This window comes from Periplaneta americana, chromosome 7, assembly GCF_040183065.1.
Source record: "Periplaneta americana isolate PAMFEO1 chromosome 7, P.americana_PAMFEO1_priV1, whole genome shotgun sequence".
Taxonomy (NCBI): domain Eukaryota; kingdom Metazoa; phylum Arthropoda; class Insecta; order Blattodea; family Blattidae; genus Periplaneta; species Periplaneta americana.
Window position 1 is genome coordinate 142,112,418 of NC_091123.1, and position 21,883 is coordinate 142,134,300.

At 34.5% G+C, this 21,883-nt stretch overlaps 1 protein-coding gene and 2 long non-coding RNA genes across 4 annotated transcripts in view; 2 read left to right on the forward strand and 1 right to left on the reverse strand.

Moving 5' to 3' along the window:
• Positions 1–21,883, forward strand: part of LOC138703497 (uncharacterized) — a 228,257-nt gene that overhangs the window by 41,237 nt on the left and 165,137 nt on the right. The window lies entirely within an intron of this gene.
• On the forward strand, positions 11,920–16,355 carry LOC138703495 (uncharacterized). The gene is made up of 2 exons (XR_011333194.1): positions 11,920–12,346; positions 13,102–16,355. It is a non-coding gene; the product is annotated as an uncharacterized lncRNA (long non-coding RNA).
• On the reverse strand, positions 14,646–18,112 carry LOC138703496 (uncharacterized). Of its 2 annotated transcripts, XR_011333196.1 has the most exons (7): positions 17,739–18,112; positions 16,693–16,883; positions 16,435–16,493; positions 16,219–16,288; positions 15,421–15,482; positions 15,195–15,318; positions 14,646–14,784 (listed from the first exon to the last, which is right to left on the reverse strand). It is a non-coding gene; the product is annotated as an uncharacterized lncRNA (long non-coding RNA). The 2 variants fall into 2 exon arrangements; XR_011333195.1 differs by having other exon boundaries at positions 15,195–15,482.

Sequence of the window (21,883 nt, forward strand, 5' to 3'; positions counted from 1 at the left end):
TGATACTAATATGTATTCCAATGTGTTTATTTTTATTTTTACTGTGTAGCTGCATTTTTTATTGAATTATCGGCTTCTGTTTTTGTGTGATTCGTATTTGATTCTAACAACATTAAATGAAGAGTTCAGAACCATAGTGTGCCAAGCGCCATTTACTAAAACCGTAAAAAAACAAGGGTTAAAATGAAGTTATTACCATAATTCAACATATAGGAAGTAATATAAAGTATACACATTAAAACTAAATTATATGTCAATCTTCATTAAACTATGGTACTGACTTAATTTTAACCCTTGCTTTCTCCGTTTTTAATAAATGGCGCTTGGCCCACTATGACTCTGAACCCTTCAAATGTATTTCATATGTTTATTTTTTATTTTATGAGATACATTTTTATGTAACCACCTCTTTTGATCTCATTATGTACCTATATTTTATCAGTATGTAATTACTTAAATCCGATCCAGTTGTATGTTCAACAATGCAAGCAAGTTTTACTCCTGATTGAGTGTAAGAGAAGACCTTACGGCCTTAACTCTGCCAGGTTAAATAAAGCCATTATTATTATTATTATTATTATTATTATTATTATTGTTATTATTATTTGTTCCTTAGTACCGGTATGTATCTCTCTGAAAACTCAAAATGTTGGAGAATTAGGCTGCTAAGACCGTTATATTTAATTTTAATACCTACTACATATTTTTACATATTCCGCACAGTAGTACACATTTTTAAGATAATTGCGAACTTTACATGAAATTAATATTCATGACAAATGTTCTTCAATTAAACGCCTTGTAAAGAAAATTATTAATATTTTAATACAAACAAAAACGAAATTATAAAAATGTTTATACAAATTTAAATCAAACTTTTCAGTATGTAATGGGATACACATTTCAGCATTCAGGATAGGACAACTGCTCAAGTATACACTGATATTTCCCTGCTAATCCTGCTCATTGTCTTGGACCGACTACATGGTTCGTTTTTTTCCGAGGTTTTCTCCAACCGTAAGGAAAATGTCAGGTAATCTATGGCGAATCCTCAGCCTCATATCAGCAAATATTATCTCGCTATCACCAATACCATCGGCGTTAAAAACCTTGTAGTTGATACAGCGTCCTTAAATAACCAAGTAAAAAAAAACACCTGAGATAGGTCTTCAGCGGAGAAACGCGGACCCCTTCAGAAGACTTTGCTGTCAGCCACATCCAATTGTTTAAATATGCACCAGTAATCTCATGAGATGTCGAGAGATCGTTTTCGGCGTATGAGAATATAATGTTCGATCGCCAGAGAACTTGACTCCTGAAAATACGGATAACTATCTTGTGCACATTGTGCTTCATGCCTTAATTAACTCTAGAATCACATAAAAAAAACTTTTATCCTGACATATAAATGTGCAATTTGTATGAAATTATACTTCTAATTTATTTTTATTAAAACAAACCATGTTTTTAAATAAATAATAATTTTTAACTTCCTGTGCAATATTGATATTACAATATTTAGTACATATTTAGAAATTATTAGTTACATATTTATGTATTGTACATATTTGTAGGATCAATGTTACATAAAAATTCAGACTTTAATCATCAGCTAAGACGTATCATTAAAGTCATAATAATTATCAATGACTGGATTTTGATGATCTGAAATTGTAAAATAGTGCGTATAAAGAGTGGAAGTAATATAAATGCGTAGATTTTAACGGCTTATTCCTGGGATAGAGTACAACAAAAAAATTCTAATACCATATTAGCACAGTCTAGTATATACATTCACGAAGGTTGAGTTGTTGAGGGTACTAGGAACAATAGACTGTGCCGGTACTATTTCGCATTGTCTGTAATGAGGAGATAGCAGCGATCCTAGTGGTTAGCAACTATCTATAGATGCATATTTACTACTTATTGAGCTTGTGACTGTATATATTAGACTGTGATATTAGTTCGAAATTAATACTTTTCTCAGAAAAAAAAAATCTATATTTCCGGTAAACTCTTCCAACAGAGCCACAAAGGCAATTATATTACTGACAAACGATGCATTTAAAGTTTTTATCCGTCCGTAGCGCAACAACCTAAGAAGGACCAAGGCCGATCAGCCGACTGCCGGCCTCACGTTCACAGAGGTGAACGATCATCCAATCAGAATGAGGGTAATACTGGTCAGTACGATGATCCCCTAGTCGTTATGGCTGGTTTCCGTATTCGTATTGCGCTATCTAGCGTAGCTATCCAAATTCATCACGATGATGGGTGGGCACCGGTTCCATACACTGGCCGAAATTTCATGAGAAAATTTCTTACCTATAAGGACTCGAACCAGCCCTCATTTCGTAATACGGTTCCATGCATTATGCCTTACACCACGTCGCTATGGCGCGGTACCAAGATTTGTAAAAGGTACAGTAAAGTCAATCCCATGGCAGGCCAAATCGGCCCAGAGGTTGGCGAGCGATTGAGGCTCATTTACAGTCGCCAGTTAATGGCAGTCCTACGTGCCTTCCGTCTTTACCCTTAAGGAAATGCCCCTGATACTCATTTTTGTTCCAAGTTTTTATATTACCTATAAATATTCAATATACGTTCGGCGCCTACATCCGTGTTCTGTAATTATTAGTGCAACTTGCAGAAGGAAAAGGAAACAATAAAAGGAAAAACGCGCCTGGTAACTTGTGTCTATAATAAGATCTTTCGTCAGACCGAATCAGTAAGTGAGGAAAAGAAAGAAATCTGATATCATTATCTACATGCATTACTTCTCACTGTTGTTTGTATCATTACTTCATTTCAAGTCGATGGCAATTATTTTTGCAATATTATTAGCATTACATCACACAGAAGTGAACAGTAGTTAAATAGAAATGATGAAGAAAGATCAATAATAATAATTTTGCATCATTATCTTATTAATTTCTTTATTTCTCTGTACACTTCTGTCGATGACCGCAAACCTGACAATTTCAGATATACAGGGTGTATCTTAGTTACGCATAACGAGTAGTGACAGAACTCTAAACTCCATGGCATAACAAATACCAAAGTCGAGTCGAGTGGAGCACATGCCATCTAGTGATCAACTGCGTGACTACTAGATGAGATAGGGAAGCTGCATATTCAGTGTTGCAAAAGAAGACATTGCAATAAAGTTATGATTCAAAATGCAACAATAAATATTTTTGCTTACCTATTCAGATCATAACTTAAGGACTTAGGTTTCGAGTCTCGTCTTGGTGTGATTTTTTAAATTTACATTTTAAATGGGAAATGGGAGTACTGAGAAAGAGAAGAGGGGATAAACTTACAAACAGGGAAGGAAAATAATACAACAAAACAAAAAAAAAAGAAAGAAACGAAAGCGAAATGCTCAATATATGCCAAAAAAAAAAAATATATATATATATATATATATATATATATATATATATATGGACGGAAAAATACTGGGCGTCAGATTTCAAGACAGAGTAAGGAAAGAAGAAATCATAAAAGGACAGGAATTAAATATAGGCTTATGCCACGCTCACAGTCTGTGGAAATGGGCAGGACATGTTACGGGAATGAACTCAAAGAGATGGACGCATCGATCTACAGTCTGGGACCCAAGAATTGGAGTAAAGGTAGCACATAAACAAATACCACACGTACCCCCAAATAAAGAAGCCACATGATGTCAAATCTGGTGACTTGAGAGGCCAGATCAGAGGTGGTAGCACGTGCAATTCAACGATGTGGTAGATGGTCAAATAGGACGTTACTGAATTTGTTTTCTCGAGCTGTAGAACGTAAAACGACTTACGTTATGGAGCTACCATTTTTCAACACTTACTTAACATTTTTATTCAAATGACGTTTACCATGTTAATTTTTCATCACTATTAATTTAATAATAACCATATGAAAGTGTTGCCATTATTTTAAATGTGGTGCGTATTAAGGAAATTTTAATATTTGGGACATTATCCTTGCGCTAAGAGGAGGAATCTAATACAAAAATTAGTTAAAATATCAGTGGCTTAGTACCCGTTTAAATTATTTAATAAGGAATTGCGTGTCATTTACGTGACACCGTTTATTTACGTCTTTTTTTGCTCTACTATCTGTTCCTATCTTTCTTTTGCTTTCTCCAGTACCTCTCATGTGACTACAGTATTCATCAGATGGTGCGGGCAGTTTTTATTTGGTTAAGAAAGTAATTTAATCACTGGGAAACTCCTGAAAGAGTGGGCTTGTTAAATTAGTTTAAACTATTCTGTAATTTATTTAGTATTTCGTAATGTTTCTTTGCACTTTTATTCTGTTAGAGTTGGTCAGTAATATTGTATTTTGTTACATTAATGCATCGTACATAACAAAATAAAAAGGCTATGTAATCGTAACAAGATCGAAATACGTTTTCAGGATGTAACAAAAATGACATTGGAATTATTGATCCTACAGATTATTTGGTACAGTATTAGATATAGTAAATAACGTAGAGAAGGCTAAACATATGTTGAAACAAACAATAACAGAATCGCTCATTCCTTTCCTAAATGTATATAGGAGGAGAACTGTACAAACTACACCATCTGATAAAATAAAACTCTTTTCTACTCATTGATTTACTTCTCAGCCACTCGTCTTTATCTTCGTATGTTAAGGATGACAGCAAACACTGTCTCCTATTCCTGCAGTTTCCATGTCATTGGCTCACGCTAGCTCGTTAGTGGACGGAATTCGATCCTGGTCAAATCGTGATGGAATTTGTGGTGGAGAAAGCAGACATTTTAGAGGATTTTCCTCGGGGCACTCCCGTTTCCATTTATCATCAACCAATGCTCTCCACTTTCCCCTCGTTTCATCTACCAACTGTAGTAGTAAAATAGGCTGGGTGAATTCCTGAGGGTAGTACGGATTTCCATGCTGATATAGAAAAGGCGTAAGGTTTGGGACCCTGGGACTTACTAGCTACTAGCCTGGGGACGTGACCTGGCTCTGTCAGGACTGAGGATGGTTCACCCGTCAACATCTCAACATCCGACTCACGAATGCCACCCAGATATTGAAAAAGTCACTATGACTTGATAGCTTCATTTCCCAGCACAATAGTAATATACGTTACAAGAGCGGTATGTTGACGTTTTCATGGTCGAGGAAAAGATTGAAAAAGCGAAACGTAGTTGAGCTTTTTTAATTTCCGAGAACATGAAAACAAACATACCGCTCGTGTATCGTACATTATTTTGTGCGAAGATCGTTTATTACATACCTGAAAGACGAATTTCTAATTAGTTGCAATGAAATCTCCATGTTGGTTTCTGTTTAATGACGCCAACTTCGAAACACCAAAATATCTTTCTTCAACATTGTTGCTGTAAAATGTTTTCAGTGTTTACTATACTCCAGCAGGCCGTGATATACGTCTGTCTTTTTTTTTCCCCCAGTCTATAAATGCGAACTTAAAACAAACGGTAAGGTTATGTAATGATTTATTTTTCATTTTAATATTTTAACAATATTATTTATATAACATATTGCAGTAATAACATCCGCATCTGGAATCTCGTTGATTTTTTCACGGCTTCCTTAATGTTACTTGTATCAGGAATGCAATAAGTTTCGTGGAGTAGTAGAATTTACTTAATTTTTGCAAATATTTAAAAACAATAATTAACATTGCAATTTAGGTGAAATTGCAATGGTAAGTTTCCAATTTATAATTATTACTATGTTAAACGTCTCTAAAAATAATATGTTAAAAGCCTAAAGCAGTAAAATGAATGTCGCGCTTAAGCGGTAAGAAGAGGGAAATTGTTATGTGTGTTACGTTGGGAATACTGAATGTGGTATTTCACACTTACCGCGTATTGGTTCTGTGCGGAAAACAAGCAAATACGCACGATCTCGCACAAATGACTCTTTCAGGTCATGATAACTGCTCAGTGGTAGGGCATTGTATGAAACTTAATTTTAAATTGTTGTCATGTGCTTACGAGTGAACGCAACTGTTCCTTCTGTGTGCTGGTAGTTTTACCCTCTTTTGCTTATTCTAGAGATCGTTCTGTGAACTTGAGGTGGATACATCACTAGATGCTGCGTCACAAACACCTTCAGTAAGAAATTTCTTAATACCAAAATTAAGCAAAGTATTTTGTTTTTAATCATAATAATATTTAAATCCGTATGCGTATTAATTAAAAAAAATACGACTCTCATGTTTTGAAACAAGCGCTTGTAACCAGAGAGATGCAAAATAGCGCTTACAACCGGTTTAGATTCGCCCAGTTAAAGAACATCTGTCAAGGTCGGGCAACCGACCGAATATTCGATTTTCAATGCATGATCTTAATTAATCTTCCCCTACCCGCAGTAGTGTGTAAGTTGGATAAAGGGAACGGTTAAGCAGAGTAAAAAAGAATGAAAGAACAACAATTCAAGAAAATAAACTATAAGTAGAATGTCATTGGTGCATGATAAAAAACTTTTTTGTAAAACGCGTAAAATAAAACACTGAACTTTATGCAAGAAAAAGTGAGGAGAAATGAGATTTATATTGGTTTCATTTTCTGCTCTTGTTATTTATCTATATTGTCTAAAACAAAGAATTGTGTCAATCTAGAGTTTTGGACTGTAATCGAGCAAAGACAGGTGAATCAAGGCGCAGTGAAACGGAGGTTCAATGAACATGAAAATATGCGTACGTCAAGGCAGCACGCTAGGAAGAATGATAAAATGCAAACGACACAAAACTTCAATATCAATGAAACGAGAGGTGTACAATGTCGATACTACCAGATACTAGTGATTGTGAGGACAGAATAGATAGGGCTTTAGAGAGGTTATTAGCGAAGAAGAAGAGTGCTAAATAGTGAGTACTGGAAAGTTAGAGGTGGCAAAAGTGTAGGAAAAGGAACAGAGAAGAAAGTGTTAAGTGTAAGAAGATAGGGTAAGAGTGGAATATGATAGACTATCAAACAATGATTACAAAAATGTGAAGTGGAATGAGAGAGAAATTGCAAGTGTAATTAAGTGAATTAGATATTTCAATTTTTCAGTGTTATGGGCTGGGAGTAGTATCAGGGTTACTTCAACTGTAGGAGTGTTATAGAAATAAATATATGGAAAGAGGTAATAAAATAGGAAATTTAGGAGTGAAGCGAAAAGAAAGTGATAAATATGTAAATAAACAGAGGATAGAAAAAAAGTGTTGTAAATAAGAGTAAACGGAAAAGTCAGAAAGTAATGTAGGAGAAAATAGCGGGAAAACAATGATTAAGAGTAGGCAGGATTCGAGGGTAGAGAAGAAAATAAATAAATAACGCAAATTATTAAGGAAGGAATATGCAATATTTAATAGGTGAGCGAGAAATGGAAGGGAGACAGCCTAGGTAAGAGGGAGAGAATAGAAGAGGATAGAGGGGGAAGGACATATAGCAATTCAGTCATAACAGAACGTTAGAAAGTAATCAGGAAGTTCTCGGCAAAGAATACATCAATAGAAAAGAATTATATGTATTAAAGGGATGGTGGATCGAAAAACAGAAATGTGGAGGTCTACCATAACTGTGAATTGTAAAGTTGATTGACAAATAAATATCAAATATCAAATCAAATCAAATATTGTCTAAAACAGTGGCATTACACCATGCTGAATACAACGTAAAAAAATTCCTTTACTGGTGTAACATTGGCTAGTGTTCTCAAAAGCATTTAATACAGGAATAATATAATAATATACCATGCGATTAAAGATCAATGAGCGATATAGGGAATAAATTTTCATTTAATTTAAACAAAGAATGGCGAAAAGAAGAGAATTCATTTGACATTTTTAAGCAGGATGAAAATTGAACTTATAACATGAATGTGAACAAAATTTCAAAGTAACAAAAATTTTAGATAGCAAGAAAAAGCATGCATTGCCAACAAACGCTACTTGAAACTAATTTAATTAGAAGGCTGTCATTTTAGAGGCAAACATATAGAGGAAGAATGTCTTCTTTATGAAATTTAAAATTTAATATTCATACTTGCTGAAGTGTAATTCTCACAACCGTTCTTCGCAGAAAAAAATGTAAGCTTTATAGCGAGCCAGAGAATTGTAAGAGCAGGTCACGTACAGTCAGTGTAGTATTGGCACGTATGGCAGAACGTCGAAAATTATTGCGGAGTTTTTAGGGTTGAATAATGCAAGTGAATACACGGGGTCTGTTTTGGGAGTACTTCTACTACGCTATTAGCTGAGACTTGTGTCGATTTGACAACTCTCAAAAGGCGTGGGCGGTAGCAATCGACATCGGTTTGTGAAAGTTATATTAAAGATTCGTTACAGAATTAAATGAAATTGCAAGAAAAGAATGTGGAGAGGTGTTCTCTGGTTTTTCGACTAGTGGTACAATCAGTATGATGAAAATACAAGATATATCTCAGATACCTTTTCTCCATGGAATAACATTTAGTAATTTTTATAATAGGCCTAATTGTACTCTTAATTTTAATATTAGGAAATAACTATTTTCTATCTGTATTGTGAATTTTGTGGAATAATTATTTGTGTTGCTGGCACTGAATTGTTTACGTTTCTGTGCCGAATTTACAATACATAAGTACACGTACCGAAAAGTGAAACGTAAAAATGTTTTTGGCACACCTACATGGAAACTGCTGTTTTTATAACACATTATTGATTAGAAAGTCCCACGCCGTAGCGTCGTGGTCTAAGGTATCCTGCCTAGGACTCGTGTTACGGAATGCGAGTTGGTTCGAGTCCTCGAGGGGAAAGAAATTTTCTCATGAAATTTCGGCCAGTGTCTAGGACCGGTGCCCACCCAGCATTGTGATGCATTTGGGGAACTACGATAGGTAGCGAAATCCAGTTGTGAAAGCCAGCTATAACGGCTGGGAGGATCATCGTGCTAACCACACGATACCTCCATTCTGGTTGGATGATCGTTCACCTCTACTTCAGCATATGAACATGAGCCCAGCGGCCGACTGATCGGTCATGGTCCTTCATGGGCTGTCATGCCTCGGATTATTATCTTATTGGTTAGAAAGTACGCATACGGCAAAAAAAAATTGTTACGATTCACTTTTCCGTATGAATACCGCAAAATTGTCATGGTAATATAAAGAAACATCATAAAAACTAGAGCATTTAAGTATACAAGTAAAACAATCCACCATTTTGAATCCCACAGTCAAGGCGACATAACAATTTTAACGAGAGATCGTGTACAAAGACAAGATTATGTAGGCATGTTTGAGGTGGGGAGACAGTAAGCTTCCACTATAGTTACCTGTGAAAGAAGCAAATACAATGCTAAAGTAAATTTATCTGTAAAAATTAAAGTTAAAAGGAATATTAAAAATATAAAGTAAATTAAATTCTTTGTGTATTAAGTTAAGTGAAAATTAATTAAGTAATTGATTTTAAAGTATAAAGTAAAGTAGGTTCTATGTGCGTCAATATTTAGATGAAAATTAATTAATTCAGTATCTAATTTAAAATATATAGTAATGTAGCCCCTATGTAGCTTAATGTTTCGATGAAAATTAACTTATTACAAAATATTAAGTAAGGTAAGTAATATGTCAATTAATGTTTGAATGGTAATTAATCAATTAATTTAAAGATAGAAAGCAATTACAACTTAAAGAAGAGCTGTACGTGGAGACTCAAACCTTTGAACTTATATTTTAAAAATATTTCTTATATTGACGTCACTAAAAAGGCTCCTTGCGACAAATTTTCCAACAGTTTTAGTTCATATTTGCTCAAAAATTCGAAAATACTCATGAGAATGAAAATTAATTAGCATTTTGAGCTCAGTCTAAATAGAGAATCACAATATTTTTTCTAATTTCATGAATTTACCATTACAGCATATTCTAATCTAAGTGCAATATGAATATGCTCCGAAGAAACTTAATATTAATGTTTCCATATAAATGCTAATTAAATTTCATTTAACAACATTTAATTGACCTCTGTGAGAAGTTCAAATCAATCTGATAATGAATGTTGTGCAAGGAGATTTTTTTTATTCACTTAACTGTTTACAATTTTAAAGTCGAGAAAACAATTTAAAAAACAAGCATTTCTCTCATCTCACGCAATGTATGATTGACCACATTTAATTATATGAGACGGTTCCTTAGAACGGTGAAGGTTTTGGACTAGAACGGGGTTCGTCTGTAAGCTTATACCCACATTTTGTAATTTTTTGCAACTTTTTTCCCCGTTACAATATATAAAAGTCACGTGTCACAGTTTGAAGGGCTCTCAAATAGGAAATGAAATTATATTACGGAATTATAAGGTTCAAATATAATTACGAATCTTAAAAAAAAAAAAAAAAACTTAATTTTTCACCATCATTTCATCATACTTTCTCCTTAAATTCCTTAAATGTTGTTTATTTAAGGGATAAATTGAATTTTAATCTATATTTTAGGCTCATTTTATCGAACGAAGGCGCGATGCAAGGAAATAACGCCACACTTACGGTTTAGAAGCTATCGGAATCGATATGGAATCCTTTACTGCATATCCGAGTTGTATTGTTTCTAGGCGAGATGGGTTCTGTCAGTGGGGTGTGATGACTATGACAAGCAATTTTATTTGAAGGATTTTCTGTAGCGTGCATGTCAATAACAGGGCGTATCGTGACATACATTATCTTGGTGTTCATGCATCTCTCTGCTTTGTGTGAACGGAACTTTGAAGTCCGCGTGCTGTGATAGAACTCGTTCCTGAACGCAACTGTTCATCTGCTTAAATTGTCTTTATGTTTGCAATAATAATAATAATAATAATAATAATAATAATTCATTTTCATTATTAAATTAGGAAAACCAAGGAAAAGATTGAAAAAATAGCAATGATTAGAGGAGAAAAATTCGCTCCGGCGTCCTTGGATTTACATACCAAATGCTCTAACCACGAGCTACGCCGAAGTTCAATTCACAGCACCGGATGAATCCCTCTCCTCTAGTGTTTTTCCCTTTGTGGCCGACTCCAAGTTCGACATTATATATTGTCATAACTGCCATTTCTCCTCTAATAAATAATAATCATTGTTACCATAACATATATTCTGTAGGACCAAAAATTAATCTTTACGTTGAAGGAGTAGTGTTTTAGAGGCAAAAAAGGTTTGATATTAAGCATGATGAACGATTATCAAGGATAATATTCAAATTAAAAAGATCCAGACTTCATTGAAGTCCAGATAATGGTAACGTCCACCTCTCTAGAAGGTCTAACATACAAAATGTTCAATTTCCAAATTGTACTCCCTGAAAATGTTCCCATGCATAAAAGATCAAATATATGGGCAAGTCAATTTACATAACCTCCATAAATATAAGTCTTTTGTCTAAAAATGTTCAATTTCGAAAGACGAATCAGAAATTGTCAACTAACAAATCTAGTAAATTTTCCAAAATATTTATTTTCAGAGTAGAACGCCTGGTATTATTCAGTTGAGAAGCTTTTGTCATCAAGTCTGCTTTCAAAAAAACTGATAGTTAGAATTGAGGGGTTCGGGAGTAAAAAACATAGTAGGTGACGTTTTAGTGTTTTGAAGTTATTAGCTAGGTAAACATTTATACATGCAACAGTTTGTATAATTACAAGGAAAGTAAAATCTGTATACCTCTGGCATCTGTTGAGATGTTGCAAAACTAACTACTGCATTAGACGCAGAATGTAAGATACCATATTATATACCACGTATCTCGTTTTTGACCAAAATGTCAGTTGCCATGTTTTACGCCCGAGCCCCTCAATTTATAAAACGGTTATATTACCGGTTATTATGTATGGCTGTGAAACTTGGACTCTTACTTTGAGAGAGGAACAAAGGTTAAGAGCGTTCGAAAATAAGGTGCTTAGGATAATATTTGGGACTAAGGGCCTGTACTACGACTCTCGGATAAAGTTCTAGTTTAAACTTATCCGGCAGATGGCATATTTATCCGGAAGTTGGGTTGTAATTGCGTACTACGACTTTTGGTTATGTGCAATCTGGAGGCTAAACTTCCAGATTAGCAATCCGGGAGGCAGAGTAGCAGATTGGCGTTATCCGGAGGTTGGAACTCGGTGTTGAAATCAAGATGGCTGCACGTCGTACAGCTGGTGATTTGAAGGATCAATTTAATGTTGATACTGATTCTGATGATAAGTTCTGGAGCAGATGCTTCGTTATATCAGAACAGCAAAACGAATTAGGCCGCGTCCAAATAATTTTGAAGAATGGGATGACGAGAAATTTTTTAGACAGTTTCGAATAACGAAACCTACTACATGAAATCAATTATCAACTGAAACAAGACACAGCTCGTAAGTACACAGTTAATAATAAGCTACACTATTTCAGTAGGTATTACATCAATATTTTGTATATAATAGCACTATAATAATTACTTTGAAGTACAGTAACCTGTAATACAGTAGAAGTGAGGTTAGAATGTTGCTTCATGCAGGTGTTCTGTTGCCCTTACAAGGTATGAAGGTGATTGGTATAATAATATAGGGCAACCTACAATAATAACAGTTTCAAAATACTTTTATATAAAAATAATAACAGTATATAATATATCAAAATCCTTTATATGGTAAACTACCATTTCTTCACAATTGCGTTACCACTTTAAGATACAAATGTATTCACATATTTGGCTTCTAGTCAAGTCATATGTACCATAAACGAAAGAAAAATTGAGTGCCGACACCAATTTCCCAAATAAAGGTGGAAAGTTGCTGTGAAAGTGGAGTGCGGTGGAGAGGTACGGGTAGACGGGATCGCTCTATCGAGATAGAAGGGTAGGCGGCAGGGAAGGGCAACACATTCATTTCATTACTGTGTTTCCTTACTAATTAAAGGGAAAGGACAAGTTTTCGTAAGATCGAGTTAGTGACAGGTTAGTATGATTTGCATATATTTACAAATGTCTAAAAAAAAATGTCAAAACTACATCCAAATCTCTCTCTTCCAGGCTATCCTGTAGGGAGTCCTTGCCTTCTTTTGGTAACGCTATTGTAAAGATTTACAGGTAAAGTTGTAACCAAATCTCATTGTTTATACATTTTTCCAGAAATAATGCCTTACCTCCAATGGACCAACTACTACTGGTATTGAGATTCTATGCCACTGGGAGAACATTGACAACAGTAGGAGATTTTTGTGGGGTCCACGAAGTTACAGCAGGAACTGTTGTCAATCGAGCTAGTGCTGCACTTACTGCTTGGTTTAATTGAAGTGATGACTTTCAATGCTTCATTGGGAGTAGTTTTATTTGCTCCAGTAATTAAGTGCAAGGCTTATTTCCCTCCCCCCCCCCCCCAAGGGATTCTGTCTCTTTTTGATGCTGTTGCGAATACTTCTGAATAGTATTTTAATACAGGTTTTATGTATATATTATAGGTCTTGATTAAAGTTTTCCTATAACTGTTTCATTTTGTGTCTGCTAGTTGTTTAGTCAACTCTCCGAAGATAGATTGGAATACCAATAAGGCATCACTCATGAGACAACTGTCAGGAGATAATGTGGTAGGGTGGCAAGTTCCCTTCTCCTTCCTTGCATATATCGCTCACCAGTAGGAGTAGACCTAACATATTTCACTAATCAGACTTAAGATATGCTTGCTATATACAGTATTATTATTTAACAAACTGTAACAGTTTATTGAATTTTAGACATGACAGTTTTTCTTCATTTCCTGAAAGTTTTGGAATTGGCATTTATGTTTGCAAGGGAGCTGTTTCATTCACGCTAGGCCTAGTGATTCATGTATGCAAACATATTCATATCGTTACTTTTTATATATATTTTATTGCTTGGATCCCTCACAGTGATGTCTTAACAGGCTAAGATGATTCAAACACAAAGATTTGATAAATACATTTTAAAAATTATGACCAGGTACACTGTAGGCTATTTAAAACAATAAAAATACACTGTGTCTGCAATTCAAATTTATTTTACATAAGCAAAATATGGTAAAACAACATTTTTCAAGAGGCACTTAATTGAAGCGTCGCCTGGAACAACGTTATAAGTTATATTTGGTCAAATTTACAGGAGCTGCAAAAATGTGTATATGCGTACAACTTTGTTCTTATGAGGGTAGCAAACTTTTGAGTGGACAAATTTCACGTACTGCATTGATGGACAGTTGCAAGCCAAGGAGTATAGCAAGGTAACATGACATACAACATTATTACATGGAAACACACCGAATGAAAATTTTGTAACTTACAACGTTGTTCCAGCTGACGCTTCAATTGTATTCAGGTACTCTGTGAATGTGTACTTAAAACAAGAGAGATGCACTATAGCTGCAATTAAATTAAAAATTTATTTATTTATTTTGTGTGAACAAAACACGACATTTTTCAGGAGACACAATAAGCATAATCATTTATTACATCCACTGTCTCATTATATATGCTATGGTACATGTCATATTTACAAATTAATAATATACAGGCTAATACATAAGAGTACATAGTAACTGTAATTAAACACAACACAAATACATATGCAAATACACAAAACTTGGAAAACTGTGGCAGAGCCAACTTCAGCTATAAGCCCCATTTGTTAGACATCTGCACGGGCCATAATTCTTAGGCCCGGCCCATCTCGGCCTGATCTGAACCAGACCCGAACCCAACCAGAAACCTTAGATTAGCTAATAATTATCACCTGACTCGAACCTAATCCTGAAGACTAGCAGATAAAGCAGAGGCCAGAGACCACAGGGATCAAGAACAGCTGCAAGAGATTATCACTCCATTAGAAGGATGAGAAGAAGTAATCTCCCAGTCATCCAGGTCAAACAAATTGGGCAACAAAATTAAACATATTTTTTGTTAAAACATAAAGAATAGGTGATTATTGTAGCATTTACTTTCTGCCACTAATTGAAGATGTCTTTGTAGATAGACCACCCATTAAAGAGGAGGAAAAAGTAATGTAAAAACTCCAAATCTTACTTTTGATATTCCAAACCCCATCTCTTTGCAAACATGAGGATATGACTTACTTTTATTTCAAATCATTCTATGTTATAATGTTAGCATCCAACTTTCAACTAATGTATTTTTTAAGGAAATCACTGTAATAGTACTGAAGTTCATGAATTTCTAACATCTCAAGTATAATTAAGTCAACATTAAACTTACAGTTCACAGATGGAGAAAGATTTTTCAATGTGGCTAATACATTCCTCAGAGGCTTGCTTTTTCTTTCTTTTTTTTTTTAAGCATCCTTGGGGTGTAACTCGATCAGCTGTTATCCCATTATCAGCTGAAATATTTAAGAGAGGGATATATGCTTATATTCAGATCTTTCTGAGTTTAGCCTACACTACCTACACTGAATAAACCAGTAATTTCACTTAAAACTTACTTTCATTACACTGTGTAAATACCCGTACAGTGGAAGACCTTCATCTGCTGCACCAGCTGACTCTGTAATATTTTAAGAGTGGAATTAATTCTTAAGATATTTAATTCTGGAGAAAGATGATGTTTTATCATAAATGTGTGGACACTTCAAAGTCAGCAGCTGTAACAGTATTGTATTTTCTAACGTGCTATTAATCCAAACTCATTTTTAACAATAAGAAAGTGAAGCTGCAATAAAAAAGAGAGAGAGAAAACCAAGCAAATAGTTCTATTGTAAATAGAGTGTAGTCAGTTTCTGTTTTACCTTATGAAAAGATATTTTTCAGTTTTTCTGTACACAAGAAATCATTCACAAGTTTCAAAGTGAGAATCCTCACAGTAAAATTGAAATACAACTTAACATAATGTGGCCTAATCTAATTACAAACCCATTACAGAGAAATCTCAAAATAAATTCTTCAGTTTAGTGTACTTTCTATTTTTAGGCCTATATTTATAAATTTCAAATTCCCACTCAAATCCCACATAATATTATAATACAATGATGTTTAGTTTTTATGACATCCATTTCTTGTGACCATTTCATCATTATGTACAATTTATATTTTAACATTTTTCTTTTTAACTTTTGCATCTAATTTATCTACTGCTTGCTGCAGATTTCATATAGTATGTGTGTTAGTTTTATTTTCAGCATGTTGGCTGAAAATGTGTTTACATGTTACAGCTATTTCAGATTGTAAAAGTAAGGATCATATGTAGAATGTGAAAGAACGTTTTGTAGTATAAATCAAATTACCTGGAGATATTGTTGGGATGTCCAGTTTCACTTCAAAAACTAAAGAATTGCACTGTGAACCTGAATTGTACTGTAAATAAAAAAGAAATAATAGTATTATAATGTAATACCGACATTAAATTAAATTTGTATAACAATTTTAAAGAATCTAATATTTTTTTTTATCTCTAAAGCTCATCATTTCTTCTTCTGACTCTTAATTCCTTACACACTAACCTCATTCGTGTTATTAGCTGCACTGGTATCAGTGGAACTTGGTTTAGTTACTACTTCGGCTGTAACAAAAGTAAGTAAATAAATAAATGAGTGAATGAATAAATAAATAAATAAAAAGAATTCAAACTTGTGTTATACAATTTCCTCTGCTTATTATGTAATAATTGTATAAATTAACATATAAGTGAACTTATGCATTGAATATGAATAAAAATCACTGAGAAATCACTCAACTGATAGGAGAATTAAATCACTTACCTTGGCTAAGTTTGGATTTGGTTTTGCTTCAGTTGGAGGGGCTCCAATTGTTTGCAGCCTGCATTGTCTCTCTGCAGCAGCAATTTTCTTTGTGTTCTTTTCCAAGAATTCAAATTTGCTTCTCAGCTGCTTTCAGGTCCTTGTATTTGTGCTGATGTTACTATATTCTTCCCATGCTTCATTCTATATTACTAAAAAGGAAGTAAAACTAGGTTAATTCCGTATGCAACCTACAACATTAGAAGATCTACTGTAATTCTCTTTTTCCCTTATCTAAGTTTCTATACCTAAATAAGCAAGAGCTTTTAATGGACGATTGTCAGTACAATATCAAACATATGACTATACTGTACATAGAAACTTTGGAAAAAACTTAATATCTTCTGTTTCTGTGTTATTTTACGAGGTGTTGAATGTGCATTACAGCGAGTGATTATAGTCGAACTGGTAGCAGCAACAGATATTGCATTTTAGTGGAAACGTCTCTCCACCTCATGCTGTTCTTTTAAAGAATAATGTTAGGCCCTATCTGTGATCGAATGGTATTATAGGCCTAACACAAAATATCCGCCCATTTACTAACAGTAAAATACGTAGGCCTAACGTACTGAAATATTGGTAATTTGCTAGGAACAGTGTACCTTGCTGTACTAATGTTGGTTAGAAATTCCAGGCCAAAAACATCATTCATTATTATCAGTATCAGTGAACTTTTCTTTTTAAACGAGTTACTATGCCTTCGATCCATGATTTGAAGCCGTGAGTACACTATTTCTAAAAAAAATTACCGAAATAGGCCCTATTCACTAATAATGTAGGCTATACAACAAACTGAAAGCACACTTAATATTAATTACAATACAAAAATAATTGCCACCTACACTTCTTGTGCAGTTACACATGAATAAAACAATGATTATGGAGAAAAACGCACTTTTGCTGGAACCCGCACCCGTCCTCTTTAGGCCTACTAATTAAAACCAAAATACTATCATATTGTAGGAATTATTACTATTCGAAAAGAAACATAACCTTTAAAATCTTACCTTTTGCTTCCATGTAAAGTTTCTTCATACAGTATGTGTAATTTTCTGTTCTTCACTCTGTTATTTTCTTGGCTGGAGCTTCAGTATTATAATAAATAATAACAATAATGCTTACAATAAAACCTCAAAATAAATGGTACCATAAAAACACGGAACATAAACATGAAATACGCGGGGAAAGGTATACCAACGCAATAAATTTCACTACATTTTCAGTAACTTCATTGCCAACGTAATAAAAATGTTACTATTTCTTCCGAATAACAATCCTGCAGTTAAAATCCGCTGGTAGTACAGAACAAAATATTTAACTTCCAGATTGCTAAACTGGAGTATACGAATCTGGAGCTTTAACAGGCGATCGTAGTACAGGCCCTAAGAGGGATGAAGTTACAGGAGATTGGAGAAAATTACACAACGCGGAACTGCACGCATTGTATTCTTCACCTGACATAATTAGGAACATTAAATCCAGAGATTGGCAGGGCATGTAGCACGTGTGGGGGAATCCAGAAATGCATATTAGAGTGGTAGTTGGGAGACCTGACGGTAGAAGACCTTTGGGGAGGCGGAGACATAGATGGGAGGATAGTATTAAAATGGATTTGAGGGAAGTGGGATATGCTGCTAGGGACTGGGTTAATCTTGTTCAGGAGAGGGACCGATGACGCGCTTATCTAAGGACTGCAATGAATCTCCGGGTTCTCTAAAAACCATTTATAAATATTTATTTTCAGAAGCAATTCTATACACAAAAAAGTGCAAGTTGAATAGACTGACATCCCTCAGTTTCTGTGTTCAAGAAGTGTCTTCGGGGTTGTTGTTGTAGAGCTTAAGATGATGCGAAATGATCTTAAATATCTTGGAACGTCAATGTTAACATTCTGTTTGCATCATTCTTATCTGAATCACTTGTAAGTGTTCTGTCATACGGATTTTCGTTGATCATGTCTTGAAGTTAGGTCGAAGATAGTGGTCGGGAGTTATTTTGTTGGTAACATATTCTAACAAGAGAATTACTCTGAGGCACAAACATTAGAACTGTAGGCTTATTCTTAATTCTGATGTTGACAAAAATTGTATCAATTCACAAACAGCAGTGACTGTAACGACATCGCAGATTACTTCTGTGGTGTTATGACTTAAGCTGATATGAATAATGACAATAAGAATAATAATAATAATAATAATAATAATAATAATAATAATAATACGTGGCGCTACAGCCCGTGAAGGGCCCAGATCGACCAGCCGGCTGCTGGCCTCACGCCCACATGCCTAAGCAGAGGTGGACGATCATCCAACCAGAATGGAAGTATAGTGTGGTTAGCACAATGATTCCCCCAGCCGTTATAGCTAGCGTTCGAGGATTTACTGTCACGGAACTTATTTCCGAAGACATTCTGAGCAAAAATATCATATAAACATTTGTCCTAATCTTAATATTTTCAGAGTTACACTAATTTGAACTTGTTAGTAAAATATCATTATTCTTCAGTTTTAAGGGTAAAAAAATATTACAAATAGTGAATGAACTATTCAGAAGTGTCATTTCTTTAATTGGCTAGTGTTCTGAAACTAACAAAGTGTTGTTAATTGCTTTGTACAGATTTCATTTTTCAATTTTTAACTAAAAATGACATCATTCTTACGCACTTATCACAAAAGTTGTTACAAATCATACGACTTTAGGAACTTGATTCTTTACAGTTTAATTCTGCATCGTAATATACAGTCTTAAAGAATTTACAAGAGTGGTGTGATTTGTAACAATTGCTGTGTTAAATGCGTAAGAAAATGTAATTTTGTAGTTAAAAATTGAAAAAAAAATTCTGTACAAAGCCACTATGAAATTCATTAGATAATTAAAAAATGATACTCCTGAATTGTTCATTCTTTATCTGTAATATTCTTTTACCCTTAAAACTCAAGAATAATGGTATTTACAAACAACTTCAAATTAGTGTAACTCTGAAAATATTGAGACTAGGACAAATAATTATATGACATTTTTTTCCTCAGAATGTCTTCGAAAATAAGTTCTATAAGGGTAAATCCTTGCGAATCACTTTGTATATATGAGTTTATATTGAACGGAATACAATTAAAATATAACCAATCTTTAATTATACAAGGACATCATTTTATTTTTACTAACATTTCTAATATTAACCTTTGGATTAACGGTTCACAACCGGAAACACCGTTTGCTACCCCCTTCCACGGCTGGAGTTCGATGATACTGGCTTAAAATACAAACAAATCACTTTACTAGGTATAGGTGGGAAGAAAAGTAGTTAATCCATTTACGTAAACTAGGAAATACGCGATTTTGAGTTTGATAATTTTCATTAGGTTTTTGTTTAATCAAAATACAGTACTGTATTAACAATAACTGATTTTACTCACGAATTGAGCTATCCATTCGGACGTATTCATTATGCAGTGTATATTATACTGTTACAGTACATTAGCGTACAATATAGAGAATGAAGTGAGATTGAAAAATAATCATAATATGGATATTTAAACACCTTTTTTTAAATGGTGGCCATTCTTTTCGATACAGGCTTCAGTTCTTTTGTTCATATTATCGCACTATGGACTATTGTACCTAATTCCAATTACCAGTTTTGTCCTTCGTAGGAGTAACTCATGTTGAAATAATTCTGTACCTACTCTATAACAGAGTACCGGTACGTCCCTTACATACTGTAAATGCAATCTTCACTTCTGCCCGATCCGAAAAGATAAAATTACTCAGACATGCTATCTCTGTCCGTCCAAGTGGTTTTGTCGCAGGGTCGTAAAAAGGGTGGAAATCACGTGACAATTAATTACTTAACGAGGCCCTTTTATTTAAGTTATTTTGAACAGTTGTATAATATTACATAGAAGTCCAATTCCTAACAGAAATTAATGTTTTCAGAAAAGAGCTAAGACAGTCCAGATACTAGCCTTTATAAGAGGCGAGCAGAAGCGGATGGAGGAAATCGGGATGCGACGTAGACAAACGGACGACAGTACCTGTGCGAAAATATGATTCAATATTGAAAGCTCTTTCGGCACTGGAAAACACGAACATATTTCTGGAATGTACTATAAGTACTCACTAACTCAGTACTGCATACGCGGCCTTGGTTCTGTGTGGAAAACGGTTGGAAGTTTACTAGTAGAGGGGGTGGGAGTGAAGTACATTCAAAAACTCAGGTACAATAAAAATTGAAGGAAAAATAAAATGATGTCCCTATATTTGTACTTATGTTAGATTTTTATAAACTTAATCTCAGGAATAACCACTAAAAATCACCATTGCATATATATAACCGTTACAGAAATACAGTTTTAAGTAGTCCGCCGAATTTTAAAAATTCTTTAAAGTGTCCATATCTACAAGAATGTCTGGAAAGTGGACATTAAATACTGTATCGGGAGGACGAGTAGCAGATGTGTTCAGAGCATAGCAGCACTAATGTCAAAGTCTAACTTGATCCTCGCATGTCTGGATGTAATGAAGCGACTGATTGGGTAAGGTCAGACTGATTAGTTCCTCGCGTTAAAATATTTTCTATTTACTCTTCACACGTGTGAGAAATTTCGCTGTCGGTACCACGCGGAGGACTCCCTCCCTCGCACAATGAAAACCACGTCTTTTACAGAAAGGGCAATCGATAGCATTGCTTCAGTCATTCCTAGTCCCACAATAGATCCTTAACGCCAAGAGAGACGGGTGAAGGCACCCTCGTGTCAGCTATCACCAGACAACGCCTGTGTTATTCACTTCGGGGGCGCGAGCCACGTACAGCTTCAAAGAATTGAAGACTGGACATAATAAAAGTGCCGGAGCCTTCTCGTGCAACTAGTAATGTAATATACAGGGACATCATTTTATTTTTACTTAAATTTTTATTGTACCTGCGTTTCTAAATGTACTTGACTCCCACCCTTTCACTAATGTCCGTGCTAACCTCAGTCACACAAACTTACGGCCGCTGTTGCCAACAGTGAAATAAAAGTACAGAGTACTGTGTGTTTCAGAAATATGTTGCATTTTCTATAGAAGAAGAAGCTTATATTATTGAAGTTTATTTTCACACTGGTATGGTGTGTAGCATAACTGAATTTATCTGTGTGGACTGAGCACA